This window comes from Hemicordylus capensis, chromosome 4 (genome assembly GCF_027244095.1).
Source record: "Hemicordylus capensis ecotype Gifberg chromosome 4, rHemCap1.1.pri, whole genome shotgun sequence".
In the NCBI taxonomy this organism is placed as follows: Eukaryota; Metazoa; Chordata; class Lepidosauria; order Squamata; family Cordylidae; genus Hemicordylus; species Hemicordylus capensis.
This window is the reverse complement of record NC_069660.1, coordinates 293,308,208-293,326,500: the sequence shown is the minus strand read 5'-3', so window position 1 is coordinate 293,326,500 and position 18,293 is coordinate 293,308,208.

The window sequence follows — 18,293 nt, the reverse complement described above, 5'->3', positions numbered from 1 at the left end:
AGTTGACATGAGGAATTCAAAACCCATGGCACTTTGGTGAGATAGAAGGAAAGCTAATCTGAAAATGTATTCAACTGAATATTTGCTCCATGCTCAGACCTGAATTTTGCAGATGTATCTAACAGAGAACTCTGCATGGATGAGGAAGGACCATGCAGTATAGCAGTCATAAAGAACATTGCACTGGTGATTGTGAAGACATTTTTTTTTTTACTTTTTACAGAAGGCTGAAAAGACCACGACTCATCAACACTCAAATGTAATTTGGACAGTCTTAGCATCTAACCAGTTATTCCAGACTGTCACCTGTTGCACTTCTCTCAACAACTTATCTCCATCTTAAGAATATTAGCATGAACAAAATCTGTGTAGTCCATCAAAGGATGGCCAAGGGAAGCCAAACAAATTGCTAAAAGGCAGGCAAAGTTTCTCAGGAGCTTTTTGCACATCCCTAGAATGGACAGTGGAATTTTGATAAAGTAAAATTTGAAACAAATTTCAGTGTTCTACTCAAGAAGCAGCTGAGAATTTCAAGGAAAGCCAAATGAGTTTCTATAAGACAAGTCATATAGAAGCCTTATCTTATAATCTTAAAATCCTTGTTTTATAATCCTGCACAAACTTGTTACATTCCAGGTTTTGGCAGCATCTCTAACACCAGTGTTGCTGAAAAGAAAAACCAAGGGAGAAAATACCCACATAAAGCAGCAGCAGTTTACTTTCAATAGGGCTTCTTTCACTAAGCATCCAAATGACATCCTGGTGGTCTGTGGATGTGAGGATTGGCCCCTTGCTGGAACCAGAAATGGCTGAGACTTCCCGAAGAAAAACAGACTCCACTTCTGCCCTCACACATTTTGGGAATTAGTTGACTTCAGAACCATGTCCCCAAAAGCCTGAAGAATCAAGGGACCCCATGGACACAACTGGCTCATTTCCAAGATCCAGACCTGACATGATTATCCCTCCAGGTCCCAAGAGGAGAGATGGCAACAAGCCTGAGAAAAGCAGAACTGTCTCAGGAGAAACAAGTGCTACCATGCATATGGCCAGAATGAGCTTCCCTCTAGTGCAAGGGTGGGGCAGCCAGGGCAACTAGAAAAATCCTCATTTGCTGTCTGGAAATTGCCTGGACCAAGATCCAAATTTCTAGTCCCAGTGATCGCGTGGCCAACTTCTTGCTGTTCAGCCTTCTGGTTCCCAGATTTGACGGATGCTGCTGGAACCATGGACAGCTCCTCCTTCTTTTAGCACTCTGGCAGTCCAGCATGGATGACTTCTGCCGATACTGCTGGACATGGGTGTCATTAGAGGGTGGCCCATGGTGCTTGGGCCCCCAATGATGGCTCAGATCCCTGAATCTCATCACCCACCTCTTACTCAATTGCGGGGGGCAGTTGCCTCTGCTGCTATTGCTGCTGCTCCAGCAGCAATGATCATGTTTTGTCTCTGTCTCCTTCCTAAAAGGTGCTGTGCTGGGGATAAAACAAATGCTTTATCCCCCCCCCCCACTTGCCTCCTCCAGTTTCCCTTTGGAAAGGAGTCAGATGTAATTATTCTTGGGAGGGCATTTTTGAGTTTAATTATCAAAAGGGAGGCTCTGCGCCTGGGATCCAGTCCCTTTAAGCTTCTAGCAGTGCCTCTGTTGCTGGACAACTCCTCTGTCCTTTAGCTCCCTGCCCTTACGACCTTTGATTCTCAGTGAGCTGGCTTGACTGAACAGCTAAATTGGACTGTTCCAACCCGACTAGTTTACAGTGGCTGACCGTGGATGATGAGGTGTGTAGTCCAAACCCATCTGGGGACCCTGTCTGAAAAATCCAACCCGACTAGTTTACAGTGGCTGCCCCTGGATGATGAGGTCTGTAGTCCAAAACCATCTGGGGGACCCTGTCTGAAAAATCCAACCCCACTAGTGTACAGTGGCTGACCCTGGATGATGAGGTTTGTAGTCCAAACCCATCTGGGGGACCCTGTCTGAAAAATCCAGCACCACTATTTTACAGTGGCTGACCCTGGATGATGAGGTTTGTAGTCCAAACCCATCTGGTGGACCCTGTCTCAAAAATCCAGCACCACTAGTTTACAGTGGCTGAAACTGGATGATGAGGTTTGTAGTCCAAACCCATCTGGGGGACCCTGTCTGAAAAATCCAACCCCACTAGTTTACAGTGGCTGACCATGGATGATGAGGTTTGTAGTCCAAACCCATCTGGCGGGCCCAGTCAGAAAAATCCAGCACCACTATACTAAATCCAGCACCCCACATCTAGCCCAGAAATCTTGGAATGTGATAATGGATGCCACACTCACACCTCTGGATTTTGATTTGTCTGGATCAAGTTAGTTCAGAGCAGCATCAGAATTTCAATCGAACCCATTTTCAATCTAACAATATCTGCTGGATTATGTGGGTGCTCCACTGACCACCTTCTTAGGAATTAAATAGCAAAATAGCACAATAGTGTACAATCCACCAAAATAAAAGTTTATAGCATTTATTATTGTTACTCTGTTTTGGAATGAATTAATATTAATATGCTTGTATTGAGCTAAATTGCAGCAGGGACTTTAATTAAGTAAGCCTACAGATGAGAGACTGATAAAACACATATAAAACAAGAATATTGTTCAAAATTTACAAATGATTAAGAGTGAGCCTAGTATGGAAATATGCTTTGCTTTATTTAGTGTCCAAGCCTAAGCAAGTTTACTTGCAAGCAAGCCCCATAGATTTCAGTGGGATGCTTCTCCGGGTAAACTGTAAGCAATCTTTGATTAATATGTGTACCAAATTAAAATGGTTCTGACAAGTAAAAAAGAAATAAGAACCAAGTCTATTTTTAACCAGATCTCATTACATTCTACAGTATTATCCTTCATTCAGAAATGTCATCTGTCAATCATTCTTTTCTTTTTTTTACTAGAAATCAAAGAATGTTTGACATGGCTTTTGCTGCTGCCAAAGAAAGGAAGCAAAGAGAAAAGAATAAATCAGTCTATTGTACAGGCCTTAGTCTAATGTTTTCCAGAAAACATTTTCAGGACAGAAAGAGGCTTTTCAGGGAAAGAGGGGTATTGGAGGAGTGGAATGTTTCTCAGGAGAACTGGCAAAGGTTAGCTTTTTCACTTTTCTTCATTAGTGCTTGGATACTGCTTGGGCACCTTTTGTTTTAAAATCAGTCTTTGTCCTAGTAACAGTCACATCATCACTTAGCCAATCAGAGTTGACTGCATTATGATATCACTGTGGATGTACAAACAACAACAATCAGTTCTGAGTGAGGGCAATGTCCATTTAGGAAGCATTACCCTCACTGCATCATCTCATATTGCACAGGAAGAGGCAATGGTAAACCTCCCCTCTATTCTACCAAAGACAACCACAGGGCTCTGTGGTTGCCAGGAGTCAACACTGACTCGACAGCACACTTTACTTCACTTTACCTTCACTCTGAATTAGCTTTTAGTGGCTTCAGTAACATTTTTACATAGCAAAACCTGACTGACTACATCATTGTGACACTATTACTAGGAAGAAGGGCAATTTGCCTGAAGTGGCAGGCAATTGAGGCTATGAAAAAGCTTCCAATGGGAATGCTACTTGAACGCAAGGTACATAGGAAGGGCGTGGCCTGCCTGTGTTTGGGGGTGGCTGTGGGGGTTAAGGCAGTCTGAATGCATGTCGGGAGGACACATTTTCTCTTTCTGTGAGCAAAACTTCACCAAACAGGCCCCACAATGATACAATAGTTTTAAACTGATACAACAATTATGATTTGGAATAACTGAATTCAGGCATAAATCATTTCCATTGCTAATGACATAATGAGGTCACTCACACAATCAAAAACTATGTTCTACCTGGGTTTGGGAGTGTGTGTGCTCCTGATTTTTGGTTGTGTGAAGCAAGGTTAGGGGAAAACCTGGGTAGAAGTGATTGTGTGGAAGCAAAGTAGGAGGAAAAGCTACCCAAGTTTTCCTCCTTCCTTTCTTCCACACAATCCTACCCAGCTTTCCCTCCTACCTTGCTTCCTTACAACCAAAACTGGGAGCCCACATAGCCCCCAAACCTGGGTAGAATACAGTATTTGACTATGTGAATGACCTCTGTATGTTCGGTTTCTTTCTTTTTTTAAAAAAAAAATAACATGTAGTGATTATTTTAAGGCAAAGAAATACTGACAACTCACAAGGTTTAATGGATGTTGAATCAAAAAAGTTATCTACATTGTTGGAAAAGGCTGGTAACAAGAGAGCTTCTCTTTTCTTTGTTTTATATAAATGAGCATGCATTATTCATCAGTGAAGCCTATACTTGCTGGTCTCATGTGCAATTAATGAGTTGGAGGAACTACATTCCATGCAGCAGTAAAGCCACAGGAATCATGATGAAGCAGTTCTGGCAGCTGATTTGTGGATACACTGGGTAATTAAAAAACCCGACTGATCCTAAGAATGTTTGCTTGGAAGTCCAACTGATTTCAATAGAATTTTCTTCCTAGTAAGTATGCCTAGGATGGTAGCCCTGGGATATATTCCTAACTATATTTCTTGGAAGTAAATCCCACTGAGAAAACTGGGTTTATGGGACAGTTCATATTGACCTGCAGCAAAGGTTAGCTTCGGAGTTATCTAATAAAGTGATATTGACCATATTTGCGCATAATGGGAAACTGGAGGTGAAGGAGCCTGAGGTTGAATTTTTTTGTATGTCCAAATGCATGCAACTGCGGTTATGTCAGAAAAGCGACCTGAGGTTTCCATTTCCAAACTCCAGTTTGAACCCTGAGGTTTTCATGAGTTTCGCTGCTCCTACCTGAGGTTTGCATTCAGCAGCATTATGTCCGAAGCCAGAACTGGAGTTACAGCAAGCTGTGACTGGAATTGTGGGAGGAAGCCCCTCCCTTGCTCTGGCTGTGATTGGCTGCCAGGGCTGTCCTTTATTCCAGAAGGAAGCCCATGCAGCCAATTTCCCCACCCATGCAGCAAGTTCCCCGTCTTCTCTGCAATCTCTGAGAATGCAATTTTTAATGTCTGTGAAGTGCATGGGGGAGGAGGGGAACCGCAGGTCCATTGAACCTGAGGTTTCCCATTACGTGTGAATGTGGCCAATGCCTCTGTGCCATATGATGTGAACACAGGAGGAAGCTGCCTTATACTGAGTTAGACCATTGGTCCATGTAGCTTAGTATTGTCTTCACTGGCTGGCAGTCATGTAGGCTGTTTGGAATCTCCAGGTTTGACGGCAGATGCTGGGGAATAAAAGCTAGAGATGTCTATTGCCTCCAAGTCATGGTTGAGGGTTTCCTGGAATCATCTGGTTGGCTACTGAGGGAAGCAGGATTCTGGACAAGATCCAATAGGGCTCATCTTGTGTTCTTTTGTGAGGGTTGGGTTAAGGTGGAATGAGGGAATCAACAGAAATACATTTGTAAGAAATTTCAGTAGAGAGGACAAAATTAGGAATGGTTGTGTTGATGGGATTCGGTTACAACCAAATAACTTACCATGAGCCTTTAAAGCAGGATGAAATATACCAACCAATTACTAGATTCCTAAACAAGAAGAAATTATCTCAGTGGACACCATCCCCCACTTCATAATTCATGACAAGGTAGAGATGGAGGGCAGGAGAAGAGAGCGGGTCTTGTGGTAGCAAACATGACTTGTCCCCTTTGCTAAGCAGGGCCTACCCTGGTTACATATGAATGGGAGACTACATGTGAGAGCACTGTAAGGTATTCCCCTTAGGGGATGGGACCGCTCTGGGAAGAGCACCTGCATGCTTGCATGCAAAAGGTTCCTAGTTCCTTCCCTGACATCCCTAAAATAAGGTTGAGAGAGACTCCTGCCTGCAGCCTTGGAGAAGCCACTGTCAGTCTGGGTAGACAATACTGAGCTGGAGGAGCCAACGGTCTGACTCAGTATATGGCAGCTTCCTATGTTCCTATCTCAGGATATAGGAAGCTGCCTTATACTGAGTCTGTCCATTGGTCTATTTAACTCAGTATCATCAATTCTGACTGGCAGCAGCTCAACAGGGTTTCAGGCAGGAGCCTTTCTCAGTGCTACCTGGAGAGGCCACAGATTGAACCTAGGACCTCCTCCCTGCAAAGCACATGCTCTGCACTGAGCTACGGCCCTATCCCCAAGTGAAGTGAAACATGTCAGTGACGCTGATCATCTTAAGTATTTTGTGGCAACAGCTTAGCAAGCAGAGGTCAGCACAACCACATTCCATGATGGATACTTGACAAAATGATCAGTGATTGAAACTGGGGTTGTGTCATTTGGTTTTTCAAAGAAAGCTGCAGCAACAGCTTATGTCCCTGGAGGAAGGAGGGTAGAAGATAGGGTGAGGGGAGGACAGATACGGAAGACAAAACATATATTTCAGACACACGGCTTTAGTTATGCTTTATGTGTTCCACAAAGGGCTATCTTCAGTAACAGAGGTCAGTACAAGGACTTGAAGTCCAGTATTCAAAAGCAATGGATATTAGCTGTGCCTATATTCTGAGAGATGCTCCATCCTATTGGATGGATGCAGATTATTTATTATTCTAGTTGGGAAAGGTACACAGTGACATCAAGTCACCAATTCCTGGTTCATTAGAGCACACTATCATGAAGTTTAATCACTATTAAGCAAAGCAAAGGAAAAAGAAACTCAGACTCACCTCTGGATTCATGAGTATGGGCTGAGTTTATAAGGATGGCCTTTTTTTTCATTCTTCTTAGTATCAGGGAGAGCCAGGCAGCTCATTTCTCATCTTAGACACTTCTTCCTCTGACTTGGCTATATGCCAGAGGGATTCCTACAGCACAAAAGTCCCGAATATAATCCAAGGCAAGGCAAGGCAAGGCAAGGCAATCCTAAAGATCATGGAAAGTCTTTCTGTGCCTGCACCCCAGGAAGTATGGCAAACATCCTCCTGTTCTATTTTGCAAATCATAGGAATATAGGGAGTTGCCTTATACTGAGTCAGACCATTGGTCCATCTTGCTTTTTTTGATTGTGAGCCTTTTGGGATCCATTCTATTGGATCCATTCTATATGCAACCAGGGGTCCGCCTGGAAGATATTCCCCTCAGGGGATGGAGCCACTCTGGGAAGAGCAGAAGGTTTCAAGTTCCCTCCCTGGCTTCTGCAAGATAGGGCTGAGAGAGATTCCTGCATACAACCTTGGAGAAACCACTGCCAGTCTGTGAAGACAATACTGAGCTGGATAGACCAATGGTCTGACTCAGTATATGGCAGCTTCCTATGTTTCTATGTTCCTATTGATTGATTATTTCTCTATGTAAATTGCTTTGGAACCTTTTGTTGAAAAGCAGTATATAAATATTTTTTGTTGTTGTTGTTGCTCCTCAGTATAGTCTATACAGACTGGCAGCGACTTCTCCAAGGTTTTAGGCAGGAATCTCTCTCAGCCTTATCTTGGAGATGCCAGGGAGGGAACCTGCTTGCTCTTCCCAGAGTGGCCCCATCCCCTAAGGGGATGTGCTTAAATGCAGTCTCCCATTCAAATGCAAGCCAAGGAAGACCTTGCTTAGCAAAGAGGACAATTCACTCTTGCTACCACAAGACCAACTCTCCTCTTGCTGTGCTACTGAGATGGGCGACTAGGGTCCTGTGGAGCTGGCTGACCTCACAATATTGCAGACTTTTATATTTGGAAAATATTGACATTGAGAAGGGGCTAGAATTTAGTGTAGGGGTTTCCAAGCAGTGGTACTCCAGATGTGGCTGAACTACAACTCCACGCATTCCCAGCCACAATAAATTATAGTTGGGGGTGATGGGAGTTGTAGTTTAGTAACATCTGGTTGGGAACCCCCAGTTTAGTGCTAGAGCACCTGCTTTACATACAGAAGGTCCTAGATTCAATCCCTGGCATTTCCAGGTAGGGCAGGTGTGGGAGGTCCTCTCTGAAGCCCTGGTGAGCCACTGCGTCAGAGTAGACAATACTGGCCTAGACTGGCCAATGGTCTGATTCAGTATAAAGCAGCTTCATGTGATATAACATTTCCCATGAACATCTGTGTCTGCATATGGACATGTTGCTGATCTCAGCTAGCCTCGGGATCCAGCTGCAAATTTAAAGATTGAGTGAGTGAGTGAAAATACAGCTATCCCATCCTCCAGCACTGCTGCCCAGAGTACTTTACATTAAAGAAACAAACAAATAATTGAGTATAAAATCAAAGCAGCAGCAAGATAAAATGGTAGTCAGGACTAAAACTGCAACTGGAAACCCAGTCAAAGCAGCATTTTTAAATGCTTCTTTAGAAAGGAAAGTTTTCAATTTCTTTTTAAAACTCACCAAAGAGGGAGGCTGATGGGAGGGCATTCCAAAGCTGGGAAACCACTACTGAGAAGGACCTGGTACCCGGCAACTGAATCTGTGTTAATGGAGGGGGCTGAGCCTATAATGGAGGTCTGAGGACCTGGCATATTTATATGGGCAAATGCACTCCAACAGGTACGTACCTTGGTCCATTCAGAACTGCAGAACTAGTCAATCAGATCCAAAGCTTAGTTTTGCTATTCATTTCATCCCATACCATGATGAGACAGCGAATCGGTGGAAGAGCTGCTCAGCTGAGTTTGCATCTTTATCATCAGTCAGCCCCTGAGTCCATCTGCAGTTCTTTCTGCCTCTTCCCTCCAGAAGGACACTCTAGATCTTAGAATTAGGCTGCCTTCAGACATAACATGGAACCGTGGGTCCAATGGAACTGTAGTTCTGCACCCCTCTCTCCTGCGCTCCCATCTACATTTGTACTTTTGGGAGAGCAGCCTCTCTGCAGTCAGCAAGACTGCAGAGAGGTGGAGGAGCTGGCTGTGCGGGCTTCCTTCCTGACAGAAGGACAGCCCACACAGCCAATCAGGCCATAGTGAGGGATGAGCTTCCTCCCTCAATTCCAGTTCTTTGGGGCCAAAACTGCGGTGCCAGCATTCGGATATAATGCTGGCACTGCAGAACCAGAGTTAAGGGCGGCAAAACTCTACTCTGGTGGAAGGTTTAGAGTGGAGTTTGCAAGGGAAACCACGGGTCCCTTTTTGCCCTTAACTCCAGTCTCCTCAATTCGGACATGCAGCTTGAGAAACTGGAGGTGATGAGACCTCCAGTTTCCTATTATGTCAGAATTCAGCCATAAAGGCAGGGACCAGAAGTGACTGCCATAAATACTTCTGAATGTCAGTCATATATTGTACCTTTTATAGGTAGAGTATTTTACCTGCGTATAGTTTTTATGTTTGTATTATATATTTTAAATCAGATTTGTTTCATTTTTAGCTTAATTTTTAATTGTCATTTTAATTGTATTTTTTAACTTTTGTAAACTGCCTTGTGATTGTTTTTAATGAAAGGCAGTATATAAATTTAACAAGAAATTAATGAAAGAAAGAAAGAAAGAAAGAAAGAAAGAAAGAAAGAAAGAAAGAAAGAAAATGCTGTTTTGGGAGCCAGTCTCTACTGAAGAGTGGTATATAAATGCAAAGACCCACCAATGCAGATACAAATGTGTGATACAGAAAGATATGAATTGCCAGTTCAGCTGTTGTAGAGGTTCTGTGGATACCTACAAAGGACATAGTGGGAAAGCATATATTCTGCCATAGAGATTGTTGCTGAATCCCAGGCTCTTTGTTCTGTATTTTGTATTCCATTTTCATCCAGCTTTTTGATAGCACAGTGTCATACTTTGCATCCGTTAGCTCAGTTTGGACTCTCTGCTACCCAGGTGGCTGGATCTAAACTGTAGGATCTTTGAGCTTGTCACTACAAACCTTGAACTGTTCACCTTTTCTGCAGTAATCGGCTTTCAGCTTCCAGAAAAACACAGCCTCAGAGATTCTGTTAGATGAGTACTCTGTGCCTCCCCACTCAGTTCTGGGTGGAATGCACCCAATTGTTCACATATTATTGCTTCCCTGTTGCAGGTGTTTGGAAATCTTATCTGTTTGGTCGCTGCTTGTGCTGAATGATAGGTAGAGTTTGGCATCCACCTTGTATTCTAAAAGCCTGAAGCTTTTAGACTACTGTCAGAAGGAGACATTCAGAACCTCAGAGGATGTGGCTCATGGTCAAAATGACAGCTATGGTGCCCTCAGAATTAATACTCATGTCACAGACAGCAATGCAACCTTTTCATAATTTGGAATATGGTTCCACTGGGATACCGCTAAGTGTTTTGTTTTCTGATGAAGTACAAAGGAACTAGGGAGATGGGTACGATAGAAACGGCAGATTAATTAATTAAATGCTACACAGAAGGCACATTAAAAGCTCTAAATTAAATGCTACATTGAAGGAGTATTCAGTATCCAAGTGTTGCATATCTTGACATATGGGAATTTACAAGTGTTAGATCAGCAGCAACTTTTTTATGGATGATGTCATAATCTTCACATTACAAATAAAGGTTTTTTCCCCCTTCAAACAGTAATTCTCAACATGTTGCTCCTGAATTTGGGAATCGGTGGAAGAAATTTTTTAAAATGTAATTTAATAGCAATAGCACTTACATTTATATACTGCTCTATAGCCGGAGCTCTCTAAGCGGTTTACAATGATTTTAGCATATTGCCCCCAACATTCTGGGTACTCATTTTACCGACCTCAGAAGGATGGAAGGCTGAGTCAACCTTGAGCCCCTGGTCAGGATCGAACTTGTAACCTTCTGGTTACAGGGCGGCAGTTTTACCACTGCGCCACCAGGGGCTCTTTAAAATAATAATAATTTAAAATAATCATTCACAGCAGCAGCAGGCTCAGGGCCTGGCAAAAACCCACCTTTCTCCTCCACAAACAAACCTGAAGAGGAAATACAGGACATATTGAGGGCAGAGAGATTGTCTGTCCATAGAGGGAGAATGCATTGGTCTTCTTCAGCAACACCTTTCCTAGAATTAGAGAATAGGGCATATCTGGAGCAGTATAGCAGGCAGTGGCACAAGAGTCTCTCCCTAGGATCACATGGTTCTTGTGACAATGGTTTGCCAATGTCTGTATCCTGGCTTAATCTGCCAGCAGTAGGGAATTGGTGACTGACCTACAAAGTCAGTCTGCAGCGCCTGATACTTTGGGTTTACCTGCTGTGGCCACAAATGCTGCCTGGATGCAGAGCTAATTGGTGGGGTGAGGTGTCACAAAGGGGCCATTTGGCTTGAGCCTCTAGCTCAAAGGGCCTCAAATTTAGTTGGGCTCAGAACTGAACACGAAAAGTGTGAAACGTTCTGTCAGAACAACCAGTTGAGCCAGTTGTTCCAAAGGAACAACCCTGTTTTAGATTCCAAGATGATGCTGGGAACGGAATCAGAATGTTCTGCCATGGAACAGGTCATTCTGTTCCAAGCTCAGAACAGGCCCCACTTTTTAGAGTTCTTCTGTTCTGAGCTCAGAACACTCAAAATGGCCCTTTTCGAGACGAAACGTTCCGACCCCAGAACATTCTGCACATCCCTAAAATTTAGAGCCTTCTTAGTTTTTTTACATTTGATCAGTTTGGTAGCTTGTTTTTATGTGCATCCCTGTTGGATGAAAAATATGACACAATATCTCAGCTTCAAGTCGGTCTCTCTGGGATGTTGCTAAATATCACAACAGCATTACATATTTGTCAGTTTGCCTGCATTGGTGGCTTGAGGTGAATGTAGCTTCAACATTTTGAAGCAGATCCAGAATTATCACCTTTCAACTATGGGACAAAAGCATTTGAATGGGATCACCATGCTTAATATCAACTGCAATACTGCACAAAAGCTAGATTTTTCCTCAATAATTAGTGCATTTGCATGGGAAAGGACTTAAAAGGTATTTGTTTAAAATATTCAAATTATGCTTTATTCTCTTTTTTTGTACCTTATTTTGTTTTCACGTGTCATCATTTTTATTTTATTTTATATTTTTTTGGAGCTAGGGTCCTCAAAATCTTGAAGTGGCCTGGGCCTCTCTGGACCTGAAAGGGCCTGTTTGGTTGTGTCCTCTCCTCCGAGTCACCCAAAGTAAATTTTACGCCTCTTACAAAAACAGCCATTCATGGCAGACTCCAATATCGAAATTAAAATATTAGCAATTATATACCTATCTAAAAACTTGAAGAATAAATAAGTTAGTTGCTGAGAACTACCACAAACCTTTAAAAATATGTTTTCTTCATAAAGATAAAGATTACCTCTGGTATATTGCCTCTGGTAACACTCTCAAAGGTTGCTATAGCAACCCCTGCAATGTAAATTAGCATGAAGCTTTATCACAAGATTTTGAGATTGCTGGATTTGAGGGACAAAACTGAGAACACCAATTGAAGTGAAAAATAAGCTGCAAGATGACCTAGCGGGCCCAATTAACAGTCAACTATGCTCCATTGGTGACTAGATACAATACAGTTATTTGCTTAACACTGCTGTGCTGATATGTCCAACAATAAAAGGCTACTGTGATTGGTAGCCATGATCTTATTTTCCTTTTAAGGATTTTGCAAAAGAAAATGCCCTTGAAGATTAAAACTATTTTAAATCTCATAATCATAATAATAATACTTAACCGTTTCAAGTGTCCAAAGCACTTCATATGCAATCTTTATGACAACTCTGTTCATTGTGGGAGTATTATTAACTCCATATGCAGATGGAAGGCTTAGGTTGAGAGAGAGAGAGAGAGAGAGAGAGAGAGAGAGAGAGAGAGAGAGAGAGAGAGGCTATAATAACGCCAACAATGCTTACAGCAAAGGAAGATCCGAACCAGAAACTTCTTGATTCATAGCTCAATCACCTAGCCACTATTGTAGACCGGCTCTTAAAATCTAACCTAACAACCGCAAACCACTTGGAAATGTTGCAGATGTAATTAGACCAACTGAGATGCCACGCAGTGTGCCGCCCGTGGAAGAGGAATGCATGCATTCAGCCTGTCCTTGATGCTAGTGGAGGCATGAGCTGTTCCGTGCACACAAAGCTTTGCTTTGTTGGATCAGACCAAAGCTTTGTTGGATCAGACCAAAGCCCAGTATCCTGTTTCCAACAATGGCCAACCAGATGCCTCTGGAAACCCTAAAGTGTGATCTGTAAGCAAACAGCCCTTTTCTGTTGTTACACAGGAACATAGGAAGCTGCCATATACTGAGTCAGACCATTGGTCCATCTAGCTCAGTATTGTCTACACTGACTGGCAGCAGCTTCTCCAAGGTTGCAGGCGGGATCTCTCTCAGCCTTATCTTGGAGATGCTGGGGGGCAGGGGGACTTGGAACCTAGATGTTCTTCCCAGAGTATCAGAGTATCCCCTAAGAGGAATATTTTACAGTGCTCACATGCAGAGGCTATTCCCACGATCACCCAAAAGTGTTAAGGGAGCTCAGCCCACTTTTGGGCGATTGTGTGCTGCAACAGAAGCTGCGTGGCTCCCAGCAGCTAGCCATCCATTAGCGATCACTCCATTAACCTTGTTTTTGTGCTTGTGTGCCGCCACGGCATGTGGCAACACATGAGTAAACCCCCATTCAAGCAGTATGCTCCACGCACTTGCGCGGGGTATCCTGGAACTTCCAGGGGGTGCATGGCCCCTGATCCCAGCATCCCCCACCAGCTCTGTGACAGATCCGGCAGCCCCGCTATGAGAGGCTGCTCATCTGCAGGGAAAGCGGGCTAAGCCCATCAGGCGCATTGCACGTGTCGTGTGAAGAGCCTCGTAGTCTCCCATTCAAATGGTGACTCTGGGCCAGTCATGTATCTCTCAGCCTAACCTACCTCACAGAGTTGTTGTGAGGATAAAATAACCATGTACGCTGCTCTGAGCTCCACAGAGGAAGAGCAGGATATAAATATAAAAAATAAAATAAATAACTAAAATATGCAACCAGGACAGACCCTGCTTAGCTAAGGGGAGAAGTCATGCTTGCTACCACAAGACTAGCTCTCCTCCCAGTTCCCAGTTCCTGGTATTCAGAGGTGCATTTGAAACAAGATATTAGAATTTAGAGATTTCCGATTGGAGGGTAGGGATGTGCATGAACCACAGTTCGAATAATGGTTTGAGCACTTTTTGATAATATAACCAAAAAACAACAACCACTCAAAAACCCAGTAAATATGTGGATATAAATTATATTGAAAGTACATCAATAATTTACATATAGTGATCTGGATATATAAAAATCAGATGTAATGACCAAACGTTTATAACAATACATATATACAAACAATAGAACAATAACATCGAAAACTATGAGACCACAACAGTTTTCCCATATTATACGCTGTTTCAATGTGTCTTTTTCAAGTGTCCAATAAGTCCAATACCAGAAAGCTGTTGTGGTCTCATAATAATTGATATTATTGTTCTACTGTTTGTATATATGTATTATATAAAAATTATTGATCTACTTTCAATATAATTTATATTCACATATTTGAGGGGGTTGTTGTTTTTGGTTATATTATCAGGATCTGTTGTTTTGTTTTTATGTATTCCATTTCAGATCCTTCACATTGTTGTTTTGTTGTTTGAGCACTTTTTGGGCAGGAGGAACAACAGCAATCCCACCTTCAGAAACACCTGCATATTTGATTATCCCGATGTATTTTCTTTTTTAAAAAAGAAGTTCCTGTTCTTTTTGAATCCTTGACAGGATTCAAATCCAGTGCATGTCAGAGGAAAGACTTTGGATGGTTCCCTATTTGCACTCAGGGAGATCCACAAAGTGTAATTTTGCACATCTGAATTGATCACATTGCTGCATAGCAGCATCAGTGAAAGTCGGATGAATGCAGAATCATAATACTAGAAGACCAAGAAGGGCTGTTTCAGCCCCAAAATTCTGAATTCTAATATCTTGCATCAAATGTGTTTCTGAATGCCAATTACTGGGAAAGGGCTATTTGCTTACATGTCACACTTCAGGGTTTCCAGAGGCTTCTGGTTGGCCACTGTTGGAAACAGGATGCTGGACTTTGGTCTGATCTTATGTCCATTCTCTCTGTATTATGGGGCATTAAAAGGGTGACTCCCATGCAGGAATTCTCTCTCTATAGCACGCTTCTTCATCTGCAGAGCCCTGCCCATTCTTCTTTTGCATATTGGAGTGTGATGGAATTCAAAAACTGGCTTTAAATAGTGTTTCCTGTACAGGCTTGGCTTTGACCAGGCAGATCACTGAGGCTGTTCTCATGAGCAGCCAGTCCCAGGTCTGGCTGCCCATGAGAACCACTGGGATCCAGTGCTAAACCTTAACCCAGCTCCCAGGGTAGTGTGCCAGCATGAGCTGCTTGCTGTGTCAGCTCATGCTGACACAGAGACAGGCATCTAAAGCGCCCATCCCCTGTGGGAATCCCCCAGTGCACTACATGTTGTTTACAGGCTGCCAGTCATGGGGGTGTGTGGCTTGTGTGCTGCAGGGACTCAGAGCGGCCATGCTGCAGGGACTCAGAGCGGCAGTCAGGTGGAGCCCTGACTCCTACCCACTCACCCACCCAGCCGCAAGTTCAGTCGCGTGAATAGCCCCATTATCTAACATTAAAATGGAGCCCAATGGAAATAACTTCTGATTTGGCACATAGCTAAGGCTTACAGACAGATTTGTTAGCAAGCCGCCATTCTTGCCGCAATGAATGCACCACTGTGAGACCTTAAAGGCCAAGTCGAAGACAGATCATACTGGAGAGAATCTATCTATGTGGCTGCTAAGAGTCGACACTGACTTGATGGCACTTAATCAGTCAATCAATGAATCAATCAATCAATTCTTGCCAGCCTGTGTTTCCATAAATATATTCACTCAAGATCTCAACTTCAAATGTAAATAGCAAATGCCCCTTTTTTGCAGAAATGTATACATTTTCTGGCATAACGTCAAGCCCTCGTTAGCTATGTTATGTAGCATAATGCAAACACTAACTCGTAATAAAAAGCATAATGTATTTTTACATAAACACTTGTCAACAAACCAAAAAAATAAATAAATCCATGATTTTACACTACTCTTGTTCTATGGTGATCATGTGTTTTCCCTCTTATGTATCAATGGTTTAATAATGTAACGTAAGTTACATAATTTACTATATCAACATCACTGTTCCTCGGCTCCCTGCAAGAATAAGTCTTTCATAGGGGAACAGTGCTCTCCTGTGATCAAATAAAGGAATTGCTTGAATCATGGCTAAAAAAGGTTGTTCTCAACAAAAGAGTTAAGAACTAATACTGGGAATTGCAGGCATTTGTGGTAACAGCCGAACAGTTCTATGCAAAATAGTGGAGACTTAAACCAAGACCCAACACCAGAGGAAGCATCACATATATTTGCTTCCATGGCCAAACTGGCCAATTACATTCAAGAAAAGGAGCATAGGCTGCAGTGCAACAGATTTGTATGGAATTACATAGGAACATAGGAAGCTGCCTTACACCAAGTAACACTATTGATCCATCTTGCTCAGTATTGTCTACACAGACTTGCAGCAGCTTCTCTAAGCTTGCAGGAAGGAGTTTTTCCCAGCCCTATCTGGAGATGCCAGGGAGGGAACATAGAACCTTCTGCATGCAGGCATGCAGGTGCTCTTCCCAGAGCATCCCCATTCCCTAAGGGGGATATCTTGCAGTGCTCATTTGTAGTCTCCCATTCAAATGCAAACCATGGGAGACCCTGCTTAGCAAAGGGGGCAATTCATGCTCACTACCGTAAGACCAGCTCTCCTCCCCCTTTAAGTGGCAGCTTTCATATGTCAGTATGTACAAGTTGTGTATTTAATTTAATTTAATGATAGATTACTAATGAATCCATACAGAGTGAGACTTGTATAACATGTTAATTAAAGGAAATCAAATTATATATTCTCCCCCCCCCCCTGTCTGGAGATAACAAAAGCAGTCTCTCACTCTGTTAACATGACTGTTTTCTAATAATATTTTTCTTCTCACAGGGATTCTCAAACTTGAGTGCCCAGATGTTGTTGGACTACAATTCCCATCACTGGTAGCCACAATGGTTATAGTCCAACCACATCTGGGGACCCAAGTTTGAGAACCTCACCTTAGCAGATTTACCCTAGTCCAAGAGGAGGAAACATGCATTCATACAGATATATGCATGTTTCCCCACTCTCAAAAGCAGTGTGCACTAGTCGGGATAGTGCATACTCAGTCAGAGTCAGACTGTATTTATGATGAATACTAATATACACTCTGGCAGAGCTTCAGGGAGCTAAGACCAGGTGGGTCATTGAAAGAGCTGCCTGGATGAGAAGAAGCCCTGTCACAGTGATTCCTGACATCTGTGGCCAAGGTTCCTCAGAAATAACTTTTTCTGGAGGCTATGTTTCACAACAGCTCCCAGAAAGAAGGGGTTGGGATGTGTCCACTGCTCAGTGGAAGAGCATCTGCTTTGCATGCAGAAGGTCTGAGGTTCAATCCCTGGCATCTCCAGGTAGGGCTGGAAAAGTTGACTATAGGAAGAAGATTAAGTGTATGGCTCAAGAGTCATAAGGTGACCATATGAGCTTTTCAAATATGACTTATATGACTATAGCCACCAGTCTAGTAGCCATTGATAGACCTGTCCTCCATGAATTTGTCTAAGCCTCTTTTAAAGCCATCCAAGCTAATGTCCATCACCACATCCCGCGGCAGAGAATTCCATAGCACTTTTTCACACAGCGCACAATTAATCTACGGAATTCTCATCACCACCAGCCACAATGGTCTATGGGCATTGTGGGTGGGGATGATGGGAGCTGTAGTCCAACAACATCTGGCTACCAAAATTAGAGAATCTCACCTTAACAGGCCACCTCCAGCCTCAAAGGCAAGATCCCTCTAAATACCAGTTGCAGGGAGCAACAGCAAGAGAGAAAGCATGCCCTTCACTCTTGCCTGTGGGCTTCTCAGAGGCATCTGGCGGCCACCGTGTGAAACAGGATGCTAGACAGGATGGGCCTTGGGCCTGATCCAGCAGGGCTGCTCTTATGTGTAAAGTAGATTCCCCAGATAGGCTTAGCGATAACCCTAGACAGCAGCAACCCTGCTCCTGAGCCCCTCCAGTCTTATGACTATCCTCCTACGATATCCCTCGACTCAGTCGAGATGGATCTCCCAAGCATCTTCCCAGTCTCACATTATTGGTAACAGTTTCCATGTCCACCACTGATCCTGCTGCCAAAGTTGTGACATAAGAGAAATAATCAAGTAGCAATAATCAAGTGGGAATCAAAGAAAATGATTCCCTTAAAACCTATCTGTTTGAGCTGGCCTTCCAGGGTTTCTTTTTTTAAACTATTTTTAGACTGTAA